Source organism: Onychostoma macrolepis, chromosome 11, assembly GCF_012432095.1.
Source record: "Onychostoma macrolepis isolate SWU-2019 chromosome 11, ASM1243209v1, whole genome shotgun sequence".
NCBI classification, from domain to species: Eukaryota; Metazoa; Chordata; class Actinopteri; order Cypriniformes; family Cyprinidae; genus Onychostoma; species Onychostoma macrolepis.
This window is the reverse complement of record NC_081165.1, coordinates 10,411,003-10,425,378: the sequence shown is the minus strand read 5'-3', so window position 1 is coordinate 10,425,378 and position 14,376 is coordinate 10,411,003. Positions and strand designations below refer to the sequence as shown.

Here is a 14,376-nt window from a genome sequence, read left to right as displayed (position 1 = left end):
TAAGCAAAAATAGAATTTCTTATATCTTTATTTTGATTTAGGTGTCAAATATGACCTGGGTGTGGTCTTGGCAGGTTTTGTGAGATTCACTCATCCTTATAAATGTAACTACAGTGCCAATATTCTGTCTTTAAAAATAACTAATTGGATTTTATGACTCTTTTTTTTTTTATGCGTGCCGTCTGCGCTCATTACCTCTAAAAGAATCGAATGCAGCTGTAGGGAATCGTCTGCGTTAACCGCAGGCACATTAGCAAATTAATTCAGACTCCTTAAAAAGACACACACATTCACACACGACTGCAAGTAAACACACATAAAATCAAACACGTGCACTCGTTTATCCCAGATAAATGCTACGGATGCACGTGTAGATATGAACGGCACACTTGAAAACAGAAGAGATGAGACTTTGGATAATTAAATTTGTCGACCAAACAAACTCTCTATTTCTACAGCCCTATTTCTGTTGTTTTCACTCTTCCCAGCATAGATCGTGTTTCCTTCAGGACAGGAAGTTTATTGAGGACACAGGACATTTGTCTCTCTTTCTCTTCTGTCTATCTGTCTCCTCCCCAATTCCTTATCCTCTCCTCCTTCTCTTTCTGTCTCTGATCAATAATCTGTCTTGGCTGGCAAAGAATTCAAGGAAACGGTCCAATTATTCCATTTGCATAATTACAACAGTTTGCAAAGAGCCACAATCCCCTGGGTTGCAAAACAGCGGCCAGAATAAACTCCATTCCTTACGACCGGAGATATATGGGGTTACTGTTCCCGTGCATTTAAAGGGACCACTCACCCAAAAAAATAAAAATTCTGTCATCATTCACTAACCTTCATGTCTCCCTTGGAACAATAACAGAATTTGCATTCTTGGGTGAACTGTCTCTTTAAGAGCATGAGGTCTGAGTATGAGTTAGCTGAGTCATTCAGAAGTGTTCAACTTTCATGTTGTGTGTGTGTGAGGAGCTCTCAGACGCACTGAAGCATAGGCAGCCATGAATATGTATCCCATACGGCAGCGCGTGATAAAGGGGGGGAGGGGGGTATCGCGTGGAGGAGAGCTGGCAGCAGGAATATTCCAAAGCATCCCTGAGGAAGCCCACATCACTTCCTCTCCCTCTCATTACTCATTACCCCCCATTATTATCACAAATGTTTCAGCATCATGCATCCAAGAGAGAAACATTTTTTCAGTCAATTTGTCATTCTGTGGACAAATTTAATTTCTCTGCATATTGAATCTTTATGCTTTGTTTAAAACATCTAAAAGAGAAAAAAAAAATGCATTTAAATCATTTAAATGTTGCATGTGTTTTGGACATGGTGTCATTATAGTAGCACAGTATCTTGGAGTAACATATACACTGCCATTCAAATTCAATACTTTTATTCATGCATTAAGACATTTCTAATGATACAAAAGATTTCAATTTCCATTAAATGCTGTTCTTTTGATTTTTCTATTCGCCAAAAGATCCTGAAAATATTTATTATATTTTCTACAAAAATATTAAGCAGTTTTAACATTAATAATAATGAGAAATGTTTCTCAAATCAGCAAATTAGAATGATTTCTGAAGGATCATGTGATACTGAAGACTGCAGTAATGATGCTGAAAACTCAGCTTTGCATCACAGCAATAAATTCGATTTTAAAATATATTCTAAAAGAAAACAGTTAATTTTATTTCGAATAGTATTTCATAATATTACTGCTTTTACTATATTTTTGATCAAATAAATGCAGCCTTGGTGAGAATAAAAGACTCAAAACGTAAAAAATCTTACCGACCCCAAACTTCTAAACAGTGGCGTAAATAAAAATATAATAATAAAAAAATATATAAAAGGAACACTTTATCTTAGTATTATTTAGTAGTACTAGAGTTAGTAGTACACAAGAAATGTGAAGAAATAACATCCAAAGGAATAGGCATCTAAAGAACAATAATTGGATTATGCTGGCTAGTTATACTGAGCTAATTTAGCATTTTTCTGAATCAAACACTACATGCCTCATTCATAAAACACAAGCAGAACAAATGTATGTCTTAAGTAATCCACAAAACCATTGTATTTAACTAAATCTGGCAATTTACATAAGAAGGTTTTATGTACAAATGGTTTTATCATGGTTTTCATTCATTCATTCATTCATACTGTAATGAGCTCTTGGATTCGAGAAGTGAACAATCAAGCTGAATGTTCAAATCTTTGCTTGCTAGCCAGAGCAAATTTCAGGCACATAGATCTTAATACAACAGCTGATATACACACACACACACCCACCTTCACATCCACCCCCATGACAGATGCTTCATCTTTCAGCACAACATCCATCAGCTCAGAACAAATGTGGAAATATTTGGCTTTGGCTGTCAACCACCACAGTAAATGTTACTGCATCTCTAACTGAATGATTACACTGAAAGCCAAAACAACAGCTGGGATATAAATAATAGTATGAAAACAATACATTTTGTAGCATTTCTTTTTTTTTTCCACAAAAAAAAAATCTACCTGTATTGTTAGTCAAGATGTTATAAATCAGAAAGTTGTACATGACTATTTTCCAATCTCCCTGAATAGAATTACACATTCAGACATGTGTTACACATTTTTGTGCTACTGTACCTTTAATCCCTCTTATGATTAGCTAACCAGCATACTTCATTCAACATGATGGATCATGAACTTAATATGTAAATGTACATGGTCATATGTTCATGCTGTGACAGGGCTATAGCGACAATAACTACTTTGGAGGGGAAAATGCATGAAATCATTTACAATAAGACCAGTAATGCATATTATGAGAGGAAAAGTATTTATTTTGATTTCTTGCTCACTTGAAACTAAATGTAAATCATCCACAGGGACAGGATGAATAAATAAATACTGATAAATATGTGACTGGACCTAAAAGGCATTGAAAAAGAGATGATATATTAGAATGAATGAAAGAAAGAAAGAAAGAAAGAAAGAAAGAAAGAAAGAAAGAAAGAAAGAAAGAAAGAAAGAAAGAAAGAAAGAAAGAAAGAAAGAAAGAAAGAAAGAAAGAAAGAAAGAAAGAAAGAAAGAAAGAAAGAAGAAAGAAAGAAAGAAAGAAAGAAAGAAAGAATGAATGAATGAATGAATGAATGAATGAATGAATGAATGAATAAAAGAAAGAAAGAATGAACGAACGAACGAACGAACGAACGAACGAATAAAAGAAAGAAAAGAATGAATGAATGAATGAATGAACGAACTAATTTGTGACTGGACAACAATGAAAAGTAAGTGAAAAAATATCAATAAAAGTAAAATAAATACTGTTATTAAAATAAATAAATAAATTTGATACTAAACCACAATGAAATGTGAATGAAAAAAATCTGTAAATATCAATAAAAATAAATAAACTGATAAATTTGTGACTGGATCACGATGAAAAGGGAATCAAAAAGAAAAACAGCTGAAATATTCATTAAAAATAATAAATAAACAATGATATTTTTACTGGACCACAATGAAAAAGCAAGAAATATTCATTAAAATAAATAAATAAATAATGATACAATTGTGACTAGACCACAATGAAAAAGGAAACAGTTAAAAAGTAATTTTTAAAAATTATTAATTTGTGACTGGACCATAATGAAAAGGCAGTGAAAAAAGAAAAAGAGAAGAAATATTTCATATTTGGATAGCCAAAGCCACTAAACACCACAGGGATTATCACTGCTGCATGCTAGGACACAATAAACACTCACACACGCACACACTCACACGCACACACACCATTGCTCAGCAGTACATGCTAAAGATCAATAACCACAATCTGTGCCGGAGCAACTGTAGTTAATGTTCTTCCCCACAATCACCCACTACACACACACACACACATGCATTTATTTATAGTCTCGTTATTCACAAAAATCAGTGGCTATAAAACTGCATTTCTTCTCTTTTTCAATTCTGCACTCGTCCATCATGGAGCGTTGTTTTGCTAATCTGTCTTCTAATTCCCTCCGGCCACTACTTCCCCTCGCAAATGTGCTTTTCACCAATCCATCCATCCCTATTTAGTTTCCTCCGCCGCTCTAGACTGGTAATAGCGAGGAATGCATGGCGAAAAATCACTGATTAAAGAATCAGTGTCTGTGCCTTGGATTTAGTTTTTAGCAATTAGTTTGAACAGGGAAAGAATGCGATCGAAGATCATTACTTTGTTAGCCGTGACAACTCGCTACTACCCATGATTCCCTTCTAGCTTAGTCATGCCAGAAACAGTACAAAGAGACAGATCACTCACAGAAAAATGGGAGAAATTGCAAATGCAAGACATGCCTTTTTACTCCTTTAGGAGGAACCTTTTTAGGATAATTTGAAATAAAGCAAAATTTAAATAGGTTGAAACAGCTTAATGAAACATAATTTTGACCAGCAGTTTTAAAGAGTTTTGTCTTTCCTCTGATTGTTCTTCTGCGAATGTAGACAGAGATTCACTTATATATTCAGCTGTGTTTTTGTACCTGCTTTAAATTGCTCAATCACACTTGAAGAAAATGCTTAGTGTAGTCGAGAAGAAAAATCTCATGAGAGCCATAAGCTTCCGCAGACCTCTGGATCAGATGCCAAAACTTGCTCTGTGGAGAGTCATGTGTCAATTACAGCACATACCCACGCTAGCACTGTGGATGAAATGAGCATGTTCATTTAAATGCTAATATTCTGGTTGTATAGCATTAGATTACGCCCTAGATGATTTATAACAGCATGAAATGTCAGGTTAGATTCTAATTACTACAAAATGGACTAGATTATACAAGATAGCATCATGCAAGCCTGAAAATTCACTCTGTGCAGGGTTATTATAGTAAACTAAAACTGAAACCATAAAAACAGTTTATTACTTTAAATAAAACAAGCTTTAACTTCAATTAATTTTTTTTAATCTTAAACTTATTTTATTTCAGCTAGTTGCAACATTTTTCATTTTTGACTTGTATGATGTAATAAAATAACAACCTGAAATAAAATATGAACTTATAAACTATATAGAGATTTAAGACTATATAGACATTAAGAAAACATAAAAACACACAAACAAAATAACTAAAATTAACAAAAATTTAAAAATTAGTTCACCGAAAAATGAAAACTCTGTCATTAATTACTCTCCCTCATGTTGTTTCAAACCTGTAAGACCTTTGTTTATCTTCGGAACACAAATTAAGATATTTTTGATGAAATCTGAGAGCTCTCTGACCCTGCATAGACAGCAACACAACTACCACATTCAAGGCCCAGAAAGGTAGTAAGGACATTGTTAAAACAGTAGACATCAGTGGTTCAACTGTAATGTTATAGATCTAAGAGAATACTTTTTGTGCTCAAAGAAAAAAAGGGAGTGAACGTGCATCAAAGGCTGAAACGGAAGAGAAGAAACTGTTGAATAAAGTAATTGTTTTGCTTTCTTTGCACACACAAAGTATTCTCATAACTTCATAAAATTACAGGTGAATCACTGATGTAATGGACTATTTTAATGATGTCCTTACTACCTTTCTGGGCCTTGAATGCAGTCATATCCTTGCTGGAGGGTCAGAAAGCTCTCGGATTTCATCAAAAATATCTTAATTTGTGTTCCGAAGATGATCAACATGAGGGTGAGTGATTAATGACAGAATTTACATTTTTGGGTGAACTAACCCTTTAAAATGAAAATAGAAAATAATTCAACTAAAATTAAAATGAAAGCTTATCAAAAACTGATTCATAATATTAATAAAAACTATACTGTGAGATGTGGTTCTGAGATGCTAGATGACAACAGAAAAGCGGTGACTGAAAGTGAGCACGGTTTATTAATTTTAAGCATTAAATTCATGACCTAAATCTTGTCTTTCCATTAGCTTTCTCAGTCATGCTGAACATGCTGTGTGGATCATTATTCTCCTCGATACCGTCGTGTTTAAACACAGGCCATCAAATCTTGTTACTGTACAAATCAAAAACAAGTCAGCCCCCACTAATCCTTTTTGTATTGGCTTTCTTTCAGGCACCCGCGGGGCCGAGAAATTGAGAAAGCAGAAAAAGGAGTAAGAGAAACAGAGGAGGAGACAGAGATAGAGAGAGAGAGAGAGAGAGAGAGAGAGAAAGACCTCAAAAATAACCAACCGCACTTGAGCTAAACTAGCCCATAACACCTGAGGACATTCTCACTCATCCGTTCACCTCGCCTCTGAGTCCTGAGCTACAAAAGAGCCATTAACACCATGCACAAGCCACCCAACGGATGTACCCAATCATCATTCATCAAAGCCCAGCTATTAACAGCACAGAAACCATCAATCTAAGACGAGAGGACTGTTTTAGAAGAACTAGATTAAGATCAAGAGGTTGCTAGTCTATTTACATCAATACCTTTTCTCGACCCACTGACCAAAAGGATTTACCAGGCTTAATGGAAGGTCGCAAGCAACATTATTACAACCCTTTTCAGATGATTTTATTCATGCAAAGTACAATTCATTCTTAAAGGGCATCACAAAAAAAAAAAAAAAAAAGCATCAAGCATAGCATTTCATGCCCTGTATTTACACTACCCATTTAAAAAATAAAAATAAATTGGGGTCGGTAAGATTTTTTTAAATAAATTATTTTATTTAGGAAAGATGCATTAAATTAATCCAAAGTGACAGTAGAGACATTTATAATGTTATAAAATATTTCAGTTTCAAATAAATGCTGGTTTTTAACTTTAGGCTCAGCAAATAATTCTGAAATAAAGCTTCATTAATATTTGATAGCATTGATCAAACATTGATCTAACATTGCTAGAATGATTTCTGCAGGATCATGTGACACTGGAGTAATGATGCTGAAAATTCAGCTTTGCATCACAGGAATAAATTACATTTTGAAAAAATGTAAAAAAGTTAAAAACAGTTATAAATTGTAATAATATTTCACAATATCCTGTTTTACTATGTTTTTGGTCATATAAATGCAGCCTTGGCAAGCAGAAGAGACATCTTTCAAAAAAATGTAACACTAGTGCATATGTACTCTATACACAACTCTGAGTGCACTGAATCAAAATTATGTTTTAAATGGAATAATAGGCTGCTGAGAAAAAGTAACCTAAACCAATTTAAGATGGTTTGCTGGTCTAAGCTGGTCTAAGCTGGTTTAAGGTCTCTGAATTCAGAATAGTACACTAGTCTCAGTATTTCTGCCATACTATATATGGGAAGAATAGTAAGAGTAGAATGCTTTTCCGATTTTAGCCTGAACTTGACTATCTAAAAATGGACAAAACCCTTTTAAACCAGAAAACAAACCAGTCTGACTAGGCTGGAGACCAACTAAAAGCAGCAAACCAATGTAATCTAGTTAAAGCCTTCTTTTAGTATGATACCATATAATTTACTGCCTAATCTAAATTAAAATAGCATGTGAAAAGGTAGGTTTTATGCAAAATAAACATTCCAATCGGTTTGTTGTCACAAGACCTCACTATGATGCATGTTTAATACAGCGAGCTGCGTCTACTTATCAGCTTTTAAATAATTTGATTTTTTTATCCAATTCTGTCTACTGTAAATAATGATTTTAGCACTCTGGCAATGGAAAAGTCAACTTGAGAGCATTACATTGTGGAATGCAGCATCCCATATTCTGTGCTCTAATTGCATTCTGCACATTTTGGCAAACGTAGTATGTCAAGAGTATTTCATTCATAAAATCTGCATACTGGGCATGGTATACTTACTATGCACAGTATGCTTCATATGGCATTCTGAGCATCCCAAGTGATACCCTGTGACGAAGGATCCTTCCCTGATCAGCATCAACGCGGCCCACCTTTCGCCTGCCCACCTCCAGAATCACAGCAGGAACATGTGGCCACGAGGAGGGGTGTGAAAATGAAGCACTGCTAACAGCATGTGATGACGTGCGCCTTATACTAATTGTGTCTGGTGACCGCTGCTGTATAATCCAGCATGCCGTGTCTCCTTTTGTGAAGCCGGTATCTTCAGTACATGCACAAGTGTCCTTGAGGTCCAGACGTGCTGGAGGACATGGATGGACTAGGCCTAGTGTACATTATAAGACTGAAGGTCAGCAAATAATACTAAGGAAATTCTTGAAATTGCTTAGCACTGATTTGTACAGAATAATAATAATAATAATAAAAAAATTTCCTAAAGATTTTCATCTTCTTAAAATCTTTGCTCTTGCAATTTCAATGGCTGTTGCTCACTACTACTTTCTTTCTTGCCAGAAAAAAAAGGTTGGATGGATTTCAAACAAGTTTAAAATGTATTTATTTATTGTAGTGTCCAGAATACTAAAAGCATAAAAAAGAAGGCAAAAAAAAAGGAGCTTTTTCCAGAATAAATAAAAAATGTATGCTAAATATTTATGATGAAAAAAATTAATTGAAAATATGCTTTGTTTAAACCTTAAAATGGCAAAATATATTGCAATATGTACTTCAAGGGGCAGAAATTTAAATACATTTAAAAATATTAAAATATTAAATTAAAAATATATTTTGTTTAAAATTTCAAATGCTGAAATATATTATGTACTTAAAGGGGAAAAAAGGAATTTCAAAAACATTTAAAATGTCTAAATATATGATCAAAAAGTTTGATTAATATATATATATATATATATTAAGTGTATTTTGTTTAAACTTTTAAATGCAAAAATATATTAAAATATGCACTTCGAGGGTCAGAAAAGCATTTTGTAAAGTAAATTTACAATTTATGCTAAATATATGATGCTGGTTAAGGAAATATATATAATTTCAAATTGAAAATATATTTTGAATAAACGTTCAAATGCTAAATGTATTTTGAACAACATTAATATATTTAGAGTAAAAATGTAAAAATCCCATGAATATAAATAAATATAAACTATTAAAATATTATATTATATACAATATTACAAATAAATAAAACTAAATATTTATGTAAATATATTTTAAAATTTATATTAATATAAAAATATAAACAGAAAATACAAATACCAAAAAAATATCTTATTATATTATATAGATGTATACATTGCTTTATTAGCAAAACGAGTAAAATAGTAGAATTATTGTAATGATATCTGTCAGGCAGAGACATTTTATGTTTATGGTTAAGCTGATGCAAACCATTTTATTTGTAGCTACATTTTCATATCTCTTTGTGGACACTTCTCTTGGATCGTTTTTGTTTGCATATTTTGTTCATAAAGCCTCTTTGAAAAATCTCACCATGAGTTATTTTAAATTTACATTTATGCACTTGTCAAGATGCTTTTTATCCAAAGCGACCTACATTGCATTTAAAATACACATTTTATAAGTGATTTGCAGCATTTATATTCAGATGAACAGATAAACAAATACATAATAACATGCATACAATGTCTGATCACGTAATCTTAACTCCAAGGGCTTCATAAGAAACCTCTTGCATGTCTTATCTTGTTACTTTACACCACAGGGCACTAACTGTGTCACCGTAGCACTGTCACTGGATATGTACCTACAGCTCTGCTAATGTCCTTTCCCATTTTCTGGGTGCTGCACGAGCACAGACACACACACACACACACACACACACAGACACACACACACACACACATGCACAGGTGTTTGCTGGGAGCTGTGGTGACACCATCCTGATTTAACCTTGAGGACTCAGAAGAAGGGACAGTATCACGCAAAGGAGAAATGAGACACACACACACACTTTCACAGATTGGCTGAGCATAAGCCTGTCTAACTTGCATGTCCAATCTCATTTGTGTATTTCAGTGTCCCTGTTCCAGTATCCCCCACATTTTAACCATGATTGCATTCTACACCACACATCTGCTCCTCAATAGTGAGCTTGCAATAATTGTATATTTATGCAAACTAAATGCAAGGTCATTTTCTCTTTTAATACAGAGCCATGAAATAATCAGAACATGCTTCTTCTTACATTTTTCTTTTGAGAAACAACTGATAATCTCAAATATGTCTCCTCTGGAGTTTCAGAAAAGATCTCAACAATGTCTCACACTGTGCTCAGATTTAAAGGGGACCTATTATGCCCCTTTTTACAATATGTAATATAAGTCTCAGGTGTCCCCAGAATGTGTCTGTGAAGTTTCAGCCCAAAATAGCCCACAGATCATTTATTATAACATTTTGAAAATGCCTATTTTGAGTGGAAGCAGAACAGTTGTCATGCATGCATCTTTAAATGCAAATGAGCTGCTGCTCCCTGACCCTTTTGCAGAATAGGGCTGTGCCTTTACAGCTCGTTCCTCGGATACTCTGCTAAAAACATCTGTTTTATTTTGATTGTCATGTCTATCACGCAGAAATCATGCGTTTTAAACCATATTAATATAAACATCTGATATACGGTTTTCTTGGCGCACACATCCGAAGCACGCGCACAGAAAGCATCTGTCACACAGCATAAGTACTAAACTAAGTTGTCTTTCATGTCTTATTGCGCTTAAACTGTCAAATACACACAAGTTTATGTTAAAAACACACACGAGTTACAAAAACAGTCGGTTATGTCTGCAGCATTTTCAAAAGTCTCAGTTTTCGAAGGTCGAAAACTCTGGAGTAGTATAAGCGACAACCGTAGCAAAAGTTAAACGTTTTAAAACGAAAGCGCGCTATTTTTTCACAAGCTTGCAGAGAAAGGCTTACCAAAAAAAATAATAATAATTAGTGGGTTGTACTTTTTCACATTTCTTGAGTTGGTAGATGCACTGCCTCATTATAGCATTTACACACAGAAAAAGTCAGATTTTCATAATATGTCACCTTTAATAGTAGAGATATTAGTAGATATATATTAATCTCACTATGTCTCATTAGTGTCTATTTTTAAGAAACTTCAATCATTCTTAAAAATGAAGGTTCCAAAAGAGAGTTTTTGCAATGATACCATAGAAGAACCATTTTTGGTTCCTCAAGGAACCTTTCAGCAAACAGTTCTTAAAAGAACCAGTTTTTCCTTATTGTGAAGGACATTTTAATAATCTAAAGAACTTATTATATTATAAAAAAACCTTTTGTGCGATGAAAAAGTTCCATGGATCTTCAATGCCAATAAGGAAGCTCTATGCTTAAGAGTACGTGAGAAATAAATCTCCTGAGCAATGAGTGTGATTTTGTCCTGTTCTTCCAGGCTGTATGCTCCAGGTCATTCAGGTTATTAAGATGGCATTAATTCACTGCAATGTTCAAATAATGTGTTTACCCAGGGCTTTGTGTGTAGAAGCTGACCTGTTGATAATCAACTTCCTCACAAGCTTCAGTTTCTAGTGACCTAAGACAGAATCTTTTGCAACACTCCGCTGTATTTTGCATCATCCCATTAAGAAACCCATTTTCACCCAAGGACTGCTAATTTATGCATTCTGTAGTATTCATCTCCACTGATGACTTTCAGACATACAACTTGAACTGGAGGGGTTTTATCTAGAAAATGTGATAGCAATTGAAATGATTCACTAGTCACTTGCAAGGAAATTATGTCTCCACATAGTTTTTATTCAAATAAACTTCTGCAGCCTAGAAATGGAATGTTTCAGCAAATGGCATATTCCAGCTATTTATTTTTGTTAAAATACTTTTATTTTCTAACAAAACAGTCGCACTGCAATGACACATTACGAGATTTGGGGGAATGAACTCTGCCTGCTTAAAGCTTTTTTTATTTTTTTATTTGCATGCATTATCTGCGCTGTTTTCACATCCGAATCTCTAAAGGACTTATGCAAAACAGGTAACTGCACAAACATGGTCAAAACAGTGCATAACAATGTTTGCACAGTCTAGACACCTAAAGCGGCTCTTGAAAATACATAAAGTGCATTTGGTTGCACTGTGCATCAGGAATAGGTCTCTTCACAGTCGTTTGATAAATAACTGCTGCCAAGATCACTAGAAAATGTTCACAAACATCTCTTTTAATTAAAACACACCAATAATTGCAGCAGGCAAATTTACTTTCGTGAATACAACACAATAAGTCTAATTTGCATAGAAAGGAGAACTGTTTGTGTTGAAATGAATGGCAATGATTTAGTTTTAAATATGCATGGCACCTGGTTAAACTCAACTGAGAGTAGTTCAGTGAGATGAATGCGAAACACAACACAACTGTGAATTTGCCATGAGCGCTTGGTAAAGAAAATGTTGCTAAATTCCAACGTGAAATGCAATTCAGTCAAATGCAAGACTCTTGACATGGTATTTACGATATACAAGATCCATATGGTGAAAATGCCATATGGTGCCTTAGAGGATGGTTGGATAGAGTAACAGAGAACAAGATGGATGGAGAGGACATAGGACAAGGAAGAGAGAGGAAGAAGCACAGAGTGAGGATGTGTGACAGGAAAGAAGCCAAAAAGAGAGCTGGATGATAGAGACAGAGAAAAAGAGACAATGTTAGAGAAGAAATCAGATGAAGGAAAACAAAGTCTCTCAGACAAGCATTTGTCCTTGACATTTCTTCGTCTCCAGGCCTCGTGCAGCGTGCTGACGGAGTGTGATTTAACTAGGCCACTGCCCTACTCTCAAAAACACAGATAGACAGGACGAGGTGAGACTGTGAGACTGTCTCCGGTCCACAGCTGTTGAATGCATGAGAGTGATCTTGAACCATCACACATTTTTGTAGGTATTTAATCAATAAGGTATGAGAGGTCTTTATTTCGTTAAAGAAGTAGATTTATATTTCTCCATCAGTTTTAATTAGGAAATGAGTCTTTGACTTCAAATTAAAATTTGTTAATGAACCTTGTAGCTGGTTGGCTTGGTTCGTGTTTGTAACTTTTGTAATGAACTTTTGTTTTAAAAATACCAAAATTGGGAAAAATGAACGGAAAGCATATCTACAGAACCGAGACTGCTGAAAAAGTGGGCAGGCACTGTTGCACTCTATAGCAACTTGCCAGATTAAATATAGAATTCATGTCATGTGCGGTCACACATATGCACACATATATGCTACTCTACAATGGCTTTTCAGCCAGAACTGTCTAAAATGTGTTTCAGTATCTGTGGCTTTGGCGTGTCCATTGACAGAGAGCCACATCCAATTAAATAATGAAATATTAATGATTATAAGAGCCTCTTTCCAGAAGTGCCACATAAAAGACAGACAACCCAAAGAAGAAATAAGCTGTGAAGAGACTTAAAGAGCATGGGAGTGGGTGGAAAAAAAAAAAGAGTGAGAGCGTGATTACACAGTTGAGTGAGACACAGAACAGAGGAGAAGAAAGGAACACAGCCCACAGAAAACACCAAAACTGGAGGTAGGAAGAGCAACCTTGGCAACAGAAGAATTCATAGGCGTATCCTTCAAGTAGGCAATTTTTACTGATCGCCAGCTAATAAACTAGTCTTGAAGAGAAAGTTCACCCAAAATGAACACTCTGTCATCATTTATTCACCATCTCGTCATTTCAAACCTGTATGGCTTTCTGTGTGACATGAATAAAACGAGTAATTTTGACCAATGTTCACGCTACTCTTAAATTGTAAGAATTCAAATTTTCAAATATTTTGTCATTAACTTTTATGTTCCACGGAAGAAAGAAAAAAATCATATGGATTTGACTAACATGAGGGTGAGCAACCAATGACAAGTTTCATTTTTTGGGTTGAAGGAATGTCGTTCCAAACCCGTAAGACCTTTGTTCATCTTCCTAACATAAATTAAGATATTTTTGATGAAATCTGAGAGCTTTCTGACCCTCCATAGAAGAAGGCCAAGGCTAAGAAAGGTAGTAAGGACATCATTTAAATAGTCCATGTGACGTCAGTGATTCAAACGTAATTTTATGAAGCTACGAGACTACTTTTCGTGTGCAAAGAAAACAAAAATGCATGTGCATTTTTATTTTGATGAACGAAGGTCTTATGGGTTTGGAACGACGTGAGGGTGAGTAATTAATGACACAATTTTCATTTTCGGGTGAACTATATCTTTAAAAATTAATAAGTATGAATGTAATAACATACGCTACTGTTCAAAAGTTTGGGGTCATCTACATTTTTTTTATGTTATTCAAATAAGTCTTTCATGCTCACCAATCTTTGATCAAAAATACTGAAAAAAAAAAAACTGAATTTAAAATTTAATAATAAATAGAATGTTTTCAATTTTAACATATTTTAAAATGTCCTTTATTTCTGTAATAAAAAAAGCCCAATTTTCAGAAAACATTCTAATATGCTGATTTGGTGCTAAAGAAACATTTCTTTTTATTATCAATGTTGAAAACAGCTGCTTAATATTTTTCTGGAAACAGTAATACAGTTTTCTTAGGATTCTTTTGAACAGTAGTGTA

The 14,376-nt window shown here is 34.3% G+C and overlaps 1 protein-coding gene across 7 annotated transcripts in view; it reads right to left on the bottom strand.

The window, feature by feature from the left end:
* erc2 (ELKS/RAB6-interacting/CAST family member 2) overlaps positions 1-14,376 on the bottom strand; it is a 52,565-nt gene that overhangs the window by 32,561 nt on the left and 5,628 nt on the right. The gene's annotated exons all lie outside the window — the stretch shown is intronic.